The sequence below is a fragment of the Crocuta crocuta genome, unplaced genomic scaffold, assembly GCF_008692635.1.
Source record: "Crocuta crocuta isolate KB4526 unplaced genomic scaffold, BGI_CrCroc_1.0 scaffold278, whole genome shotgun sequence".
NCBI lineage: Eukaryota > Metazoa > Chordata > Mammalia > Carnivora > Hyaenidae > Crocuta > Crocuta crocuta.
The window spans coordinates 2,326,360-2,341,496 of NW_027532173.1; the positions used below are offsets into that span (position 1 = coordinate 2,326,360).

A 15,137-nucleotide genomic window follows, 5' to 3' on the forward strand; every position below is an offset into this window, starting at 1 on the left:
TATGTTACCTTTGCCAAAAGGAGGGTATGTCTATAAAGATACAACAGAGCAACTGTGTATGTCTCCAACTTTCTTCCCTTTCCCAGGTCCTCATGTTTGTCTACAGCTCTAGCTTCTGCTTCGGTTCCTCTGCTTTTCTGAAATGCTGATGGGCCGCCTCCGTCTCTTCACACCCACTTTTCTGCAGGGGCCAGTTAGAAAACCGCTCCTTTAATGAGTATCTCCCACTGACAGTCATCTTGGATAGTGTGTATGTGAGCTTAAGCCCTTGTTTGTGGCTTCTAGTATACTGTGTGTTATATATTACTCAACATCTCCACCCACACAGGGAAGAGAATGAAATCGTTCTCAGAGAAGAAGGAATGAGTCATCAGGGAGCACTCCTCACTCTAGACTGTGTGTTCGATGCCTGCTCGTGCATGTACTCTCTCCCAGTGCAGTGGGTAGGTTTGTGGACCCTGAGTTTAAAGACTACCTCCTCGGTTTGCTAGCTGTGTGGCTTAGGACAAGCTTCTCTGTGCTTTAGTTATTTTATCTGTAAATTGGAGCTAATCATAACCTGTTTCATTGTTAGGATTATGTTAGATTCTACGTGTCAAAGGCTTAGTATGTGGCATACCGTAATCCCTCAAAATATGTTAAGTATTTTCATTTTAAAAGTTTATTTATTTATTGAGAGAATGCATAGGAGGTGTGAGAGAGAGGGAAGACAGAGAATCCCAAGCAGGCTCCATGCCATCAGTGCAGAGCCTGACATGAGGCTCAGTCCCATGATTGTGAGATCATGAGCTGAGCTGAAGTCAAGAGTTTGATGCTCAACCGAATGAGCCACCAAAGCATCCCTGTTAAATATTTTTATTAGCCCAAAGAGACATCCTATGAGGTAGACATTCTCTCCTCTTGAGGTGAAAAGCCTGAGGCTGACAAGTTAAAGAAATTGTCCAAATTTACATTCATCCGTGGTGGGGTTGGCATTGGCAAACACATCTCTTAACCCAGAGCTCCGGCTAAGAAGATGCTAACGACATCGTCTGCTTCATATTTATATAGAATGAACTATGCCCTGTTATATCTGCACATTCCTCTTGCACTGCCTATAACAGCTAGTGGCAGCACATTGGTAAAGGTCAGTAAATATTTGTCAATTAAATGAAGTCATGAATGTGAAAGCATCTGGCAAAGTGCTTATAACTTTCTTTCAGGCACTGTTAAATGCCCTTGGTGGGAAAGGCCCACACATGCATAATAAACTCTCAGTGCCTGGCATGCTCCTTGCAGTTATGAATACTTTGGTGAGAAAACTGAGGAATTTTCAGAGTGAGATCACAGACAAGGAATGTCAAATTATAAGGGATCTAGGTAACTCAGTGGTTTTCAAATATTTTTTAGTCCTGGGACTTTTTTTGGATTACATTAAATCTTTCCCAAAGTCTAATCAACAACAAAATAAGCTAAGGTAATTTTTTTTCCCCCTTTTTCTTTCCTGAGAGAGAGGCAGAGAGACAGAGACAGAGTGTAAGCAGGGCGGGTACAGAGAGAGAGGGAGACACGGAATCTGAAGCGGCTCCGGGCTCCCAGCTGTCAGTGCAGAGCCTGATGTGGGGCTTGAACTAACAAACCGTGAGGTCATGACCTGAGCTGAAGCTGACGGTCAACCAGCTGAGGCACCTAGATACCTCCAAGGTCAAGTTTGTCTGGTTGGAGCTGAATGGAGGGACCACATAATCTCTGGTTTCAATCACCCCCTCCTCCTTTGAGGCACCACCTTCGAGTCATAGAGGGTTTCGGGACTCCATCTTGCCCCTTGTGTTCTACTGTGCAGTTAACAGGGCTGAGCTGGAGTTACTGGCCCAAGGCAGTAAGTAATACAAGCCCAAGAACTTGGTTTTTTCATACATTTCAGCTCAAGGAGACAGGCAGTCACCTCTTGGACTTTTCCTTGACTAGATTCCTGTGACTGTTCCTGACAGTTGGCATAATGGAGAATGAAAGCTTCCTGTCTCCTAACCCCAGTAAGAGAATAGCAAGGCGGCTTCCACCCACACCTGTCAGAAACCAAGTGCTTCGAACTATTTGCAGGCACTGAATTACCAATACCGAAGTTTTCAAAGGAGACCATGCATTTCAAAGCTTGAATGACTATGCATATAAAAAATACTAAAATGAATATCTGATTTTTTTTTCTTTTCAAATAACATAAGGCACTTCAAGGATTTGAAGCGTAAGCTGGTCGGAATGATAAGGAAGGTGACTGAGACATCTTAAGTTTCACTGGTCCAAATCTGAGGACTGTACTTCATTCACATTAATCACCTGTTTTCGATGTCACAATTGTAAGAGATTGAAGGATATATAGTAACCTTAAGGGAAAATATAATAAAGTAATCGCTTGAGATACTTCAGGGTTCCAGTCCACCACAATAAAGCAGAGATCACAATAAAGCCAGTCAAATGAATCTTTTGGCTTCCCAGTGCCTATAAAAGTTACATTTATAGTAAGTTTACTATAATTTATATTTATAGTAAGTTTACTATAAGTTACTTAATAGACTATGTTGTAGTCTATTAAGTGTCAATAGCATTACGTCTAAAAAAAACAATGTCCATGTCTTAATGTAAGAATATTGTATTGCTAAAAAATTCTAACCACCTGAGCTTTGAGTGAGTGACGGTCTTCTTGCTGATGGAGGTCCTGCCTCACTGTTGATGACTGCTGACTGATCAGAGTGGTGGTGGCTGAAGGCTGAGGTGTGGGGGCAATTTCTCAAAATAAGACAATAAAGTCTGCTACATGGGGAGGCTCCCTTTCATGAGTAATGGCTCTATAGCACGTAGTGCTATTTGATAGTATTTTGCCCTCTGTCATCTTTCAAAACTGGAGTCAATCCTCTCAAACCCTGCTGGTGACTTACCAGCTAAGTTCGTCATGTTCTCAATCCTCTGTTACCATCTACAAAGAGCCTAGCGCTGGACATTTAAAGATGAAAAGAATCACAGTCCCTGCCGCGAAAGAGTCCAGTCTCAGATGATATCTATGTTGATCTCCAAATTTTGCCCAGTGGAGAGGAGGTGGAGGTGCATGATTTGAGCTGACAGTAGCGTAGAGGCTTTGGAGAGAGAATGTGTGTGGGCTTGCACAGTGTTGTTGGAGGACATGGTGGAAATGTATGTGAGAAGAAGATGGGATCCTTACTCATTTCATGACTTTGGACAACAGGCCTCGCTTCCACGGGCATGACTTTCTTGACCTGTAAAACGGCCTAATGCTAATACCATTTTTATGAGTTACTGTGTTGACTAATCCAATTGTAACTAGGAAAGTGCCTTGTAAACTATCTTAATCCTGACGGCGGTTGGGACTTTTTCAACCTTGCTCTTCAGCAGCCCCTCTAAGTGCCCCTCATCGCTGCAGCACTGACCCACGTGTGTAATGAAATGGAAGGAAATGTCTTTGTGAATTCCTCCCCAAAGAATTTATCAGCACTAGCATTTAATGTGGCCATAGAGATGGGTCAAACAAACTCATCAACATTTGGCCATTTTATTGTTTTTTGCGTGTGTGTCCCGGGTTTCTTCTAGGAGCTCCACCTCCTTTGCTTTCTATTACACAAAATAACATTCTTCATTTTGGGAGGCGTTGGTGCCAAGCCAACACTAAGTTCCCCTCCCAAACACTTGCAGTGAGTTTTTCCAACAAGGCATCTTTCTTCCTCACATGAATGCAGCTCAAACCCTATAAAGTATTGAAACACATTTTAGTGTCTTATGGCATTACAATTTTTATCGTGGCAGAAACACACATATAACATTTACCATCTTTACCATTTTTAAGGGTACAGTTTGGCAACATTGAGTATATTCTCGTGAAACAGATCTTCATAACTTTTCATCTTGTAGTGAACTCTGCACCCATTAAGCTACAACTCTTTCCTTCATCTTTCTCTATCACAGTTATTTAAAAACATTTCAGGGTCATTGGGGATGGTTCAGTTGGTTAAGTGTCCAACTCTTGATCTCGGCTCAGGTCATGATCTCACGGTTCTTGAGACATGGTTCTTGAGAGCCCCATGTCAGGCATAGTGCTGACAGCACAGAGCCTGCTTGGGCTTCTCTCTCCCTCTCTCTGCCTCTCCCCTGCTCTCCCACTCTCTTTCTCAAAATAATCAAACAAACAAACAAACAAAAAACCAAAACAAAGAACAAAAAAGTTTTAGTACAAGAGCAACTCTTGAAATTCGTTTTTTTTTTTTTAAATGATGTGACCAAGCAGGTATGTTAAGTGAATTTGAGGAAGATGGGAAAGGTTGTGAGGTAGTAATTTGGATGAATGAATGAGTACATAATGAAGGAAGCATTTGATTATTTTCATTTGGATCAGTGCTGTCCCAAGAAGAAATATAATAGGAGGTCATATATGTTCATGAACACGAGTCATCCTGAATGCATAAAGTAAACCAGAACCAAACTTCCATGTTACATCCAACTTATAAGTGAATTATGATGGAATTTCTAGTTTCACACTCATCTTTTCTTTAGAGGCAGATAACCTCTTGCAGAAATCAAATCCTAGGAATTTTGATGATAATCCTCTTACCTGCGAGACTATAAATCTACCCCAAAGTCTCTTAATTATAAAAAGAGAACTTGAGCTATTTTTTCGATGGAACAGCTGAAACGCCCTCTGGCAGCTGTACTTCACAGGGTCCATAGGCTTATGATCTCTGAAGGACAGAAATTCCTTCTCAGCCCCTATCCGTGTTCAGGAGAGGATCATCGTTGTCTAGCTTGAACCGTGAGCCTACCCCCTGGGCTAATCATTATTTCCAGGAACGTGAAGTAGTTTGGTTGGACAGCCTGGGTCATGACTGAAGGGACAGTCTTCAACTATGGTGGGGGCACAGGATAATTGATATTCCTGTCAGGGGAGGACTAGGCAGTTCCTTAAATGAAAGGGAATAAAAAAAGAGGGAAGAGGTAATGATGCGTAGGCAGGAACAGCTGATGTCAGATATTTAAAAAATTTAAAACCTTTCAATCATCGGAAGGGTTGTAGAAGATGCAGCAGTGGCCCAAATCCTTGGAAATTCCACTCAAGTGCCCAGGACGCTCATGCATTCCCTCATTTGTTATGTATGTGGAAGTCACGTGGCTCTGTTTGACCGAACTGTTTTTTGTATCACATGAGAAGTTTTGAAAGATCATTATTTTAAAGGATGATGATAATGATTATCATTATTCTTACTTATAAATATGAGTTTGGTATTTCAAACAATATCTCTGGCAATGTTTCTTTGATTTGGGAAGCTCTGGTCCATGGTGTCCGTCTAAGGAGATTTTAGTATCTAAAATTACCTCCTGAGTCATCTACACTTACGAGGGAGATACACTAGATTTGGAAAGGAGAATACCTTTGGTTTGTGGCTCTACCCACATCCCGAAAAACTTGGAAGTAACCCCTAAGACCTCCCAAACAGGCCCAGTGTGATCTGAGGTTCAGTGATTCCTACTTTCAGCAGCTTGAAAATGGGGAGCTTTAGCAGGTGTATTAAATTAGCCCCAATTAGGCTTTTGCCTCTCTGCTTGTTGATTGTGCTTTATACTGTCAGGCCTGATTCTGAGAACTGAATTCAGCTCTGCGGTTCGTCGTGTTCCAGAGTGCCCATTAGAAATTCAAGATTAGTTACCTGAGGGACCAATTAATTCCATTTGGAGCTCCAAGCTGCTCAGGCCATTTGCATGCAGTTTCATCTAAAGCGAAGTGGTTATGAGCTGCTTCTAGCTGCCTGGATACAGGCCTGGAAAAGTCAAGCTTCAGTAGGAAGCATGGCACGTTGTGGGGTAGACTTGCCATGGTGAGTGGACGAATGTTCACTGGGCATAATCGGGCACAAGCACAAAAATACACGAACATGGATTTTCACTGAAATACTGTTTTTAAAAGTCAAAGATTGGGAAAAACTTAACAATTTTATTTATTTATTTTTATTTTTTTAAGTGTTTTATTCATTTCTAGGAGAGAGAGAGAGAGAGAGACAGCGTGAGCAGGAGAGGGTCAGAGAGAGAGGGAGTCACAGACTCTGAAACAGGCTCCAGGCTCCGAGCTGGCAGTCAGCACAGAGCCCGACGCGGGGCTTGAACCCACGAACCGCGAGATCATGACCGGAGCGAAAGTCGGACGCTTAACTGACTAAGCCACCCGGGCGCCCCAAAACTTAACAATTTTAATTTCCAATGGTAGAAGATTGGCTCAGTAAATTACGAGAGTGTTGTGTTCACCCAACAAACTCGTTAAAATAATTAAGTGAAAAATTAAAAATAATTAAGCAGATGTGTATTTAAATATATATCAACATAAAATATGTTTTTTTTCCTTTTTCTTTTTAAAATATAATTTATTGTCAGGTTAGCTAACATACAGTGTATATATACAGTGTGCTCTTGGCTTTGGGAGTCGATTCTCATGATTTGTTGCTTACGTACAACACCCAGGGCTCATCCCAACAAGCGCCGCCCTCAGTGACCATCACCCATTTTCCCTGCCCCTGCACCCCCTCATCAACCCTCAGTTTGTCCTCTGTATTCAAGAGTCTCTTATGATTTGCCTCCTTCTCTCTTTGAAATTATTTTTCCCCTTCGCTTCCCCCACGGTCTTCTGTTAAGTTTCTCAAGTTCCACATATGAGTGAAAACATATGATACCTGATTTTCTCTGACTGATTATTTCACTTAGAATAATACCCTCCCATTCCATCCACATTGCTGCAAATGGCAGAATTTTATTCTTTCTCATTGCTGAGTAGTATTCCATTGTATATATAAACCACATCTTCTTTATCCGTTCATCCAGTGATGGATATTTGGGCTCTTTCCATAATTTGGCTGTTGTCAGTACTGCTGCTGTGAACATTGGGGTACATGTGTCCCTATAAATCAGCACTCCTGTATCCTTTGGATAAATTCCCAGTAGTGCTATTGCTGGGTTGTAGGGTAGTTCTATTTTTAATTTTTTGAGAAACCTCCACATTGTTTTCCATGTGATTGAGTTATTGGTCATTCATTCATTAACATAGATAATAAGGTTATATGTATAGTACAACTTCATTTTTATGCAGATGGTTTACTTGTATAAATCGTGTAGAGGGAAGAGGTGAGAATTTGGTGGTGCTGTTGCTGATAGCCGGTCAGGGACGCAGGAATGCCAGGCCTCTGCCATGCCGATGGTGTGTCTTTCTCAGCTCTTACCACCCAAGCAAATGCTACTCAAGGAGCAACAGGACAGTATTATTTCCTAATACCTGGGTAAGCGTTTAGTCCGCCTGGGACTCCGTGTTCAAAGACCAGTAGAAGAACAAGGAGAAAATACTTAAATTCGGAGATCTTTAAGTGAGGCTTTTTCAGTGAAAGATGGCTAGGTCTGTAGAGCCTGTCCTGGGTTAATTTATCTATTTAGTTATAGATAGGACACACGCGCGCGTGCACACGCACACACACACACACACACACACACACACACCGTACGCCCTTGCAGTCTTTGGTGTTATCATCACAGAGTCATAGAAAGAAGTGAACCAAAGGGGAGAGTTTGCTGTCTTTAAGGTGTCATAACTTGGCCCATGGGTTAAACCCGGCACATCCTGAACTCTGGTCAGTAACATGATGAACTAGGAGATGTTTGAGTGGAAATGTACTTGGAGTTAAGATGGGCGGAAGATGTATTTTTACCAGAACATGCATGTACATAAGAAAGGCTGGAACTATTCGTACAAAAGGCCATAGTGCTTTAGTTCTGAGTGGTAGGATTAGAAACGATTGTGACTTTTATAAATTAATGATTGTTTGTATTTCTTGGGTTAACATGGATTCTTTCTGTGCTACTAAAAGGCATACATAGAACTTTGGCTTTAATGTCATTTTAAGGAAACAATCTCCTCCCGACCTTGGCCAAACACTCATGTTCTAATCAGCAAGACATTTTGCCTCTAATCATCTGGAGGCATTTAAAGATTTTTAAATTTTTTAAATTCATTGTTGAGAGAGAGAGAAAAGGCATGAGCCGGGGAGGGGCAGAGCAAGAGGGAGACACAGAATCTGAAGCAGGCTCGAGGCTCTGAGCTGTCAGCACAGAGTCCAACGTGGGGCTTGAACTCACAAACTTTGAGATCATGACCTGAGGCGAAGTCGGACACTTTACCGACTGAGCCCTCCAGGTGCCCCTGGAGGCATTTTAAAGGAATGGGCTCCTTTCTTTTTCACAGATAGGTCCCTCAATGGGTGGCCCATGTTTCACACCAAGAGTGGGTGAATTCTCATGAGCTCCAACACAACCTCTACTAAATGCCCATAACATTGGTTGCCCTGGATGTGCTGAGATGTAAGTACATACAAGGAGATTATAGCCTGACAAGAAGCTTTAGAGAAGGATACTGGGGGAAAGAAAACCAATAATAATGATGATAATAAAAGTTAATACCACACTAGGGATTGCTTTGTCCCACGGCCTGTTTAAAAGCCCTTAACCCATTTGATCCCCACACCCCTTTAATTAGAAATTATTATAATTCTCTTTTTACAGATAAAGGCCCAAGGGGCCAAATGATTTGCCAAAGCTCACTCAGCTAATAGCTGGCAGAGCTGGGATCCAGACCCAGGCAGTCAGCCACTGTGTCCAGATTCCTGCCACCCTGCAGTGTGTTGGTGGTGGCAGGTGGGAATCCTACTCCATGTGACCTCTTGGTATGCTTCAGGCTAGCCACAATCCCCTCAATTCAGCTGGGGGCTCCCAAATTTAACCATGATGTCTCAAGCATTGTTAAACTGAGTTGTGTTTTTGTTTGGTGGTTTGTTTGTTTGTGAGATTTTTGAAGACCAGGTCATGCCTCAGCATCGTCGTCCTGGCAATTACTATATTGTCTGACTCCTAGAAAACGTTCAGTCAGTATTGGCGAATATTTAATGATCCTGGTATGGTGGACATATGAGCTGTACAGAGCGCAAATTTCCACTGAAGATATACCCAAGGGATGGATGAGTTTCTTCCAATGATGAGATTTATGAGTAAAGTGTCCTTTTCAGGAACTGGCTCACTGAGTTGCTCATATGCATGGTCCTGGGTTTAGTTACATGGAGAAATAATTACATGAAGACTCCACTTTCTAAGAATTTATAGTTTAGGGAGCCAAATATGAAATTGCCATCAGATGTTGCCTATTAAGCAAAAAGCAATTTTTTTCTGGGTTCAATATTATCCTTGGAATTTTGTGGACTAGAGAATGAAATAGGAGAACATAGCCCCAATGCTAAAAAGAAATTATGATGATGATTAATTTTTAAATGTTTGTTTACTTTGAGAAGGAGTGCAGGAGGGATTGAGAGGGAGAGATAGAATCCCAAGCAGGCTTCGTACTGTCATTATAGAGCCTGATGCAGGGGCTGATCCCACAAACCATGAGATCATGACCTGAGCCCAAATTAAGAGTCAGATGCTTAACTGACTGAGCCTCAGAGGCCCCAAGAAATTGTGACTATTAAGTAAAAAAACTCAAATATCCATTGCTTTGCTCTTTTCTTTGTAATTCAGTAAATTACACCGAAATAATTTTGTGATTTTTGTAATAACAACAATAATGATTAGAGTTAGTATATCTTGTCAGTGACTTTATTAATTTATTTTGTTTATTTATATTTAAATGTATTACATATCTTCCCTTACTTAGTCTTCACAGTAACTCTCTGAGGCAGATACTAGTATTATCTCCATGTTATAGATGCAACTACAGAGTTTTCCAAAGGATACAATTCATTTTATTAATGACTTTAATTGTCAAAATAATGAGATCATGTTTCAGAATTTTGTAAAAAGATAGGGGATAAAGTGTCTCATTGTATTCAAAATCCATCATAGTTACATATTATTACTGACTGCTTTATTCAGTTTTTTTTCTACGGTTGAACAGTATAACCTTGTGCTAAGCACTAAGAAGTTCAGAAGGGGATATTTCTTGGAGGAGATGTCTTTAAGTTAGTCCTCGAAAGGTTTTCTTAAAAGGCAAATATAATTTTTTTAAGTTTATATCTTTATTTTTGAGAGAAACAGAGACAGCACGAGCAGGGGAGGGGTGGAGAAAGAGGGGGAGAGAGAGAGAGAGAATCCTAAATAGGCTTTGCACTGTTAACGTAGAGCCTGATGTGGGGCTTGAACCTATGAATTGTGAGATCATGACCTGAGCCAAAAATATGAGTCAGACACTTAACTGACAGAGCCACCCAGGCACCCCACAAGTTTAATATTCCTTAAAATACATTTGATTTCCAACTTTTAAAAAGCCTATAATTATATACTTCTTTGTTCCTCATTGCTGATTGCAGATGGACAAAGGATTCTGTGCAAGGTGACTTGTTTCTGCATAGGCTATTCCATTTATTATGTCCCAAGGTTGTCTTCCATCACTGAGAACCAGAACATCACTCCCACAAATATGGGTCTCTCTCATGAATCTTGCATAATTCTTGTTATTACATACCTAAACATAAAGGCAAAGCAGGTAGGACATTTATATTTAGTGACTGTTAGGAGGAAAAGGTAGAGAAAGAAAACATTGAAACACATACTAATTCTATTACAAGAGATCACTGGAAATTGTAAGACAATATGGTGAGGTGCTGTCTGCTTCAGATTTTCCTTTAAAATATTTTCGAAGGGGCGCCTGGGTGGCTTAGTCGGTTAAGCATCCGACTTTCGCTTAGGTCATGATCTCAGGATTCATGGGTTCGAGCCCTGCGTCGGGCTCTGTGCTGACTGCCAGCTCAGAGTCTGGAGCCTTTTTCGGTGTCTGTGACTCCCTCTCTCTCTGACCCTCCCCTGCTCATGCTGCCTCTCTCTCTCTCTCTCCTAGAAATAAATAAAACATTAAAAAATTAAAAAAAATATTTTTGAAGATGTACAAATTTTTCAATGCATTGGAAATCAATGGTAAGAATATAATGTAGGTTAGCATTTAGGTGAGTGTCTATGAAATGAAAAACTGATTGGATTTGGATGAGAAATACTTTCCTATACTATGTATGCTGACCCTTTGCTTGAGAAGGTTTTGTCTCATTTTGTGTGTCTTCCTCTAGCTCAGGTACAAAAGGGGTACATATACTAATCAGGCAGTTTTCCCCCATACTACACAGGAAGTATTTTACCATTGTCCCAGTATTTTCCCTCCCTCTCTAATCCAAACAAATAAATTATCTCATTCTACATCTACTGCAGCTTCCGGGACACATCATCGTACATCAATCTTTGCATCCTGGAATATGTATTTAATTAGCTAACATGGAGAGTTTAATAGCAAAGGAGAATATTTCAGCAGAGCCACAGGCTTGCCATATCCCATAAATTGGATTAGGGATATACTTATTATGTTTCTAACTTTAGATTTGAAATAGATCATCTAATGTTCCAAATGCCCAACAAAGAGACACTTGAAGGCATACAATTTACCATGTTTGTTGGCAACACTAGATTTGAACAGATCTCAATTCAGTCACCATAAATATTTTTAAAAGGCAAGAAAAAAAATAATTAGGTTTATGAATTAGTCTACAGTACCAAAAAGAGAAATGATGTTAACCTGAAGGTTCAAAGTGGGGTAAACTTCTAAAAAGTATTTATGATAAATAGAAGAATATTTAGATAACCTATAGTGTTCTCAATGAAAGGTGTGAATGTATGATCTTTAAGAAGTATAAGTAATTAGTAAAAAAGAGAAAATGATCTGAGATAAAGGACAACTTGAAATGGAAGAGTAGTTATGAGGATAAGAATGCAAGAAATTTTAATACATAGGAACAAAACCAAATTATTTTTAGGAAGAATTGACAGTCTAAAAATTTAATCACTGATAAGAAGAAAAAATTTCAAAGCTTGATGGGCTAGGGTAGAATAGGGAATATAAAGAGATAGAAAAAAAATAGCAAAAGTTGACAAATGGAGAGTTAAAAAATTTTAGGTGTTTCAAAATAAGATCAATCACAAAAATTAATACACACTAAAATAGAGGTAGAATTTTCACTTTTCTCCAAAGATATAAGTGTTTTATATGCAATATCATGGTAAGATATCTATAATGAAGCATGAGAGAAGTATTTTTCAATTTCAAGAGTAATGAGGAAAAAAAAACCCTCATGAACATTAAGGGGAAAAAATAAAATCTAACTTTTTGCAAAAAGATAATGAAATGGGCTTACCTCATACTTGTTTTTTAAAAAAATTTTTTTATAAATTATTTATTTTTGAGACAGAGAGAGACAGAACATGAGCAGAGGATGGGCAGAGAGAGAGGGAGACACAGACTCTGAAACAGGCTCCTGGCTCTGAGCTGCCAGCACAGAAGCCGAGCCTTACCTCATACTTGTAAAATATTATAGGCCATTAGAAAATGAGGCAACATAAACAGAAAGTACCCAGTAGAAGTGCCATTTGTTATAATATATTAAAGCAATGGGTAGATTTTCAGTTCAGTCAGAGCTTTAAAATATGACGGTTATGTAAGCTGCATGAAGAATAATTACTTGAAAACACTCTTTGATTGAAAGATTTCTCTGATTAAGAGATGAATTATTCAAACCAGAAATTTAAAAAATGGAAAAATCATTAGGTGAGTTTTGAAACAGTATAAATTATGGAGGTTAGAATAAAAATATTTTAAGTAGAGTAACAACCCAAATGTTTAAAATTTCTTGAAAAGAATAATCATAGAAATAAGCAATATTATAAAACTAATCTGAAACATGAACACCTTATTACAGGAATTTTTGGTTCCAGTCACAATGAATTATCTAGTATTGGACTTAATATCCTGTAGTAAACAGCTATAAACTGGGAAACACATAAGAAACAACATTTTTAGGCATTAAAGAGTGGACAAGATGGGATCACAGTCTTTGGGTTAGTAGAAGCATATGAGGTGAGGTCTACATCCACTCAGGCTTTCTTTCAGGGGGCATTTCCCAAACTGTAGCAGTGAGATGCATAGATGCCCAAGCATAGAACATGAGCTTCACTGGGCAGAAAAAAAAAGATTGGAGTTTGTGTTTGCTGAAGCAGCTGATTTCAAAGGGCAGAGTGTACCAGAGAGGAAGAAGCTGCAAATAGTATTTAGAAAATTGTGTAGGGATTCCTTTTGGGTTCTTGACAAATCGTCCTTGACAAATCCTACAAGGACAAGACTATTCAGGGCTAGCAGAGAACAGAGGTTGAGATACAAGAGAGATACACAGTACTGAAGAGATACCAGTGTTCTGACACAGCCAGAGTAGAGAGATCTTAGTGTACATTCTGATCACATTTAAGAACTTAGAAAGGTCCTACTTTAGAAATAGGTGTCACGTTCAAAGAGTAAGGATTATTTTTAGTTTTCAACTTAGTCTTAGACATCTAAGACATCTTAGACTCTAAGAGTAAGTTCAAAACTAAAATATACCAAACCTAAAAGAACCCTAAAATCAAATATCTGTAGGATCAAACCAGTTATCTGAGATCCACCAGTTACCTCTGGTCTGCCAGACAAAATATAGCCTTCACTCAAGGAAGACAACACAATCCAGAGTCTGCACACTGTCTTGTTTACAATGTCCATCATACAATAAAAAGTCACCAGAGATGCAAAGAGAAGGAAAACGTGGCCTATGACCAAGAGAAAAATTAGTCAAAGAATATCCAGAGATGCCCACAATGTTGAAACTTGCAAAGACTTTAAGTTTATTTTTTTATTTAAAAAATTTTTTAATGTTTATTTTTGAGAGAGAGAGAGAGGGGGAGTTGGAGCGTGAGCAAGAAGGGGTCATAGAGAGGGAGACACAGAATCTGAAGCAGGTTCCAGGCTCTGAGCTGTCAGCACAGAGCCCGAGGCCAGACTCAAACCAGCGAGCTGTGAGATCACAACCTGAGCGGAAGTCAGATGCTCAACCGACTGAGCTACCCAGGCACCCCTGAAAAGACTTTAAAATTACCATTGTGGAAACATTATGTAAATATAATTTAGAACAAATAATAGATAGAGTTGAATAGATGTGGCATTTTAGTAGAGAAATGGAAACTCTAAAAAGAAGTAAATGAAAATTTTAGAACTAAAAAGAATTACAATGTCCAAAATCAGCATAACACACAAAGCAGAGGATCTAGACCTGTGGCACAATATCAAATGGTTTGATTTATGTGTATTTGGAATCCTGTGAGGAGAGAATTGGTAGAATAAATGCAGAGAATTTCTCTAAAACTGGTAAAAGAGATCAACCCCAAAATTCATAACTTGAGGGGTGCCTGGGTGGTTCAGTCGGTTAAGCGTCCGACTTTGGCTCAGGTCATGATCTCATGGTTCATGGGTTCGAGCCCCACATCGGGCTCTGTGTTGACAGCTCAGAGCCTGGAGCCTGCTTCGGATTCTGTGTCTCCCTCTCTCTCTGCCCCTTCCCTGCTCATGCTGTCTCTCTCTCTCTCTCTCTCTCAGAAATAAATGAAACATTAAAAAAACTCATAACTTGAGCAAAATAACTACAAAGAAGGCCACACCCATCATGTTCTAGATAAACTGCTGAAGATCAAAGATAAAGTGAAATTCTAAAAGCAGCTAGACAAAAGGGACACAGCGTGTTTAATAAGACAACTGACTTGTAAAATTTTCAGATAAACAGAAAAACCGGGACAATTCATTGCTATCAGAAACAAACCACAGGAAATAGAGAAAGAAGTTCTTTAGGCTGAAAAGAAATCATCACAGATGAAAGCAGAGCACCACAAGTGGTAAATATCTTCAATAAAACGTCCATTAAAATATCAAAGATGATCAGGGTGTCTAGGTGGCTTAGTTGGTTGAGTGCTGAACTCTTGATTTTGGCTCAGGTCATGATCCCAGGGCTGTGGGACTGAGTCTTGTATGAGGCTCTGCGCTGAGCATGGAGCCTGATTAGGATTTTTTCTCTCTCTTCCTCTGCACATCTCCCCTGCTTGCACATGTGCGCGCTCTCTCTAAACACAGAAGATTATTGATTGTTATAATAGAAATAATAAAGATGTATGGTTGGGGTACTTGGGTAGTTCACTGGGTTGGGCATCTGACTCTGATTTCAGCTCAGGTCATGATCTCACCGTTTATG

The 15,137-nt window shown here is 39.8% G+C and overlaps 1 non-coding gene across 1 annotated transcript; it reads right to left on the bottom strand.

Annotated features, from left to right (window-relative positions):
- Positions 1 to 13,884: 13,884 nt before the first annotated feature.
- TRNAG-UCC (transfer RNA glycine (anticodon UCC)) lies at positions 13,885 to 13,969 on the bottom strand. Its single transcript has one exon. It is a non-coding gene; the product is annotated as a tRNA-Gly (tRNA).
- Between the last annotated feature and the right edge of the window lie 1,168 nt (positions 13,970 to 15,137).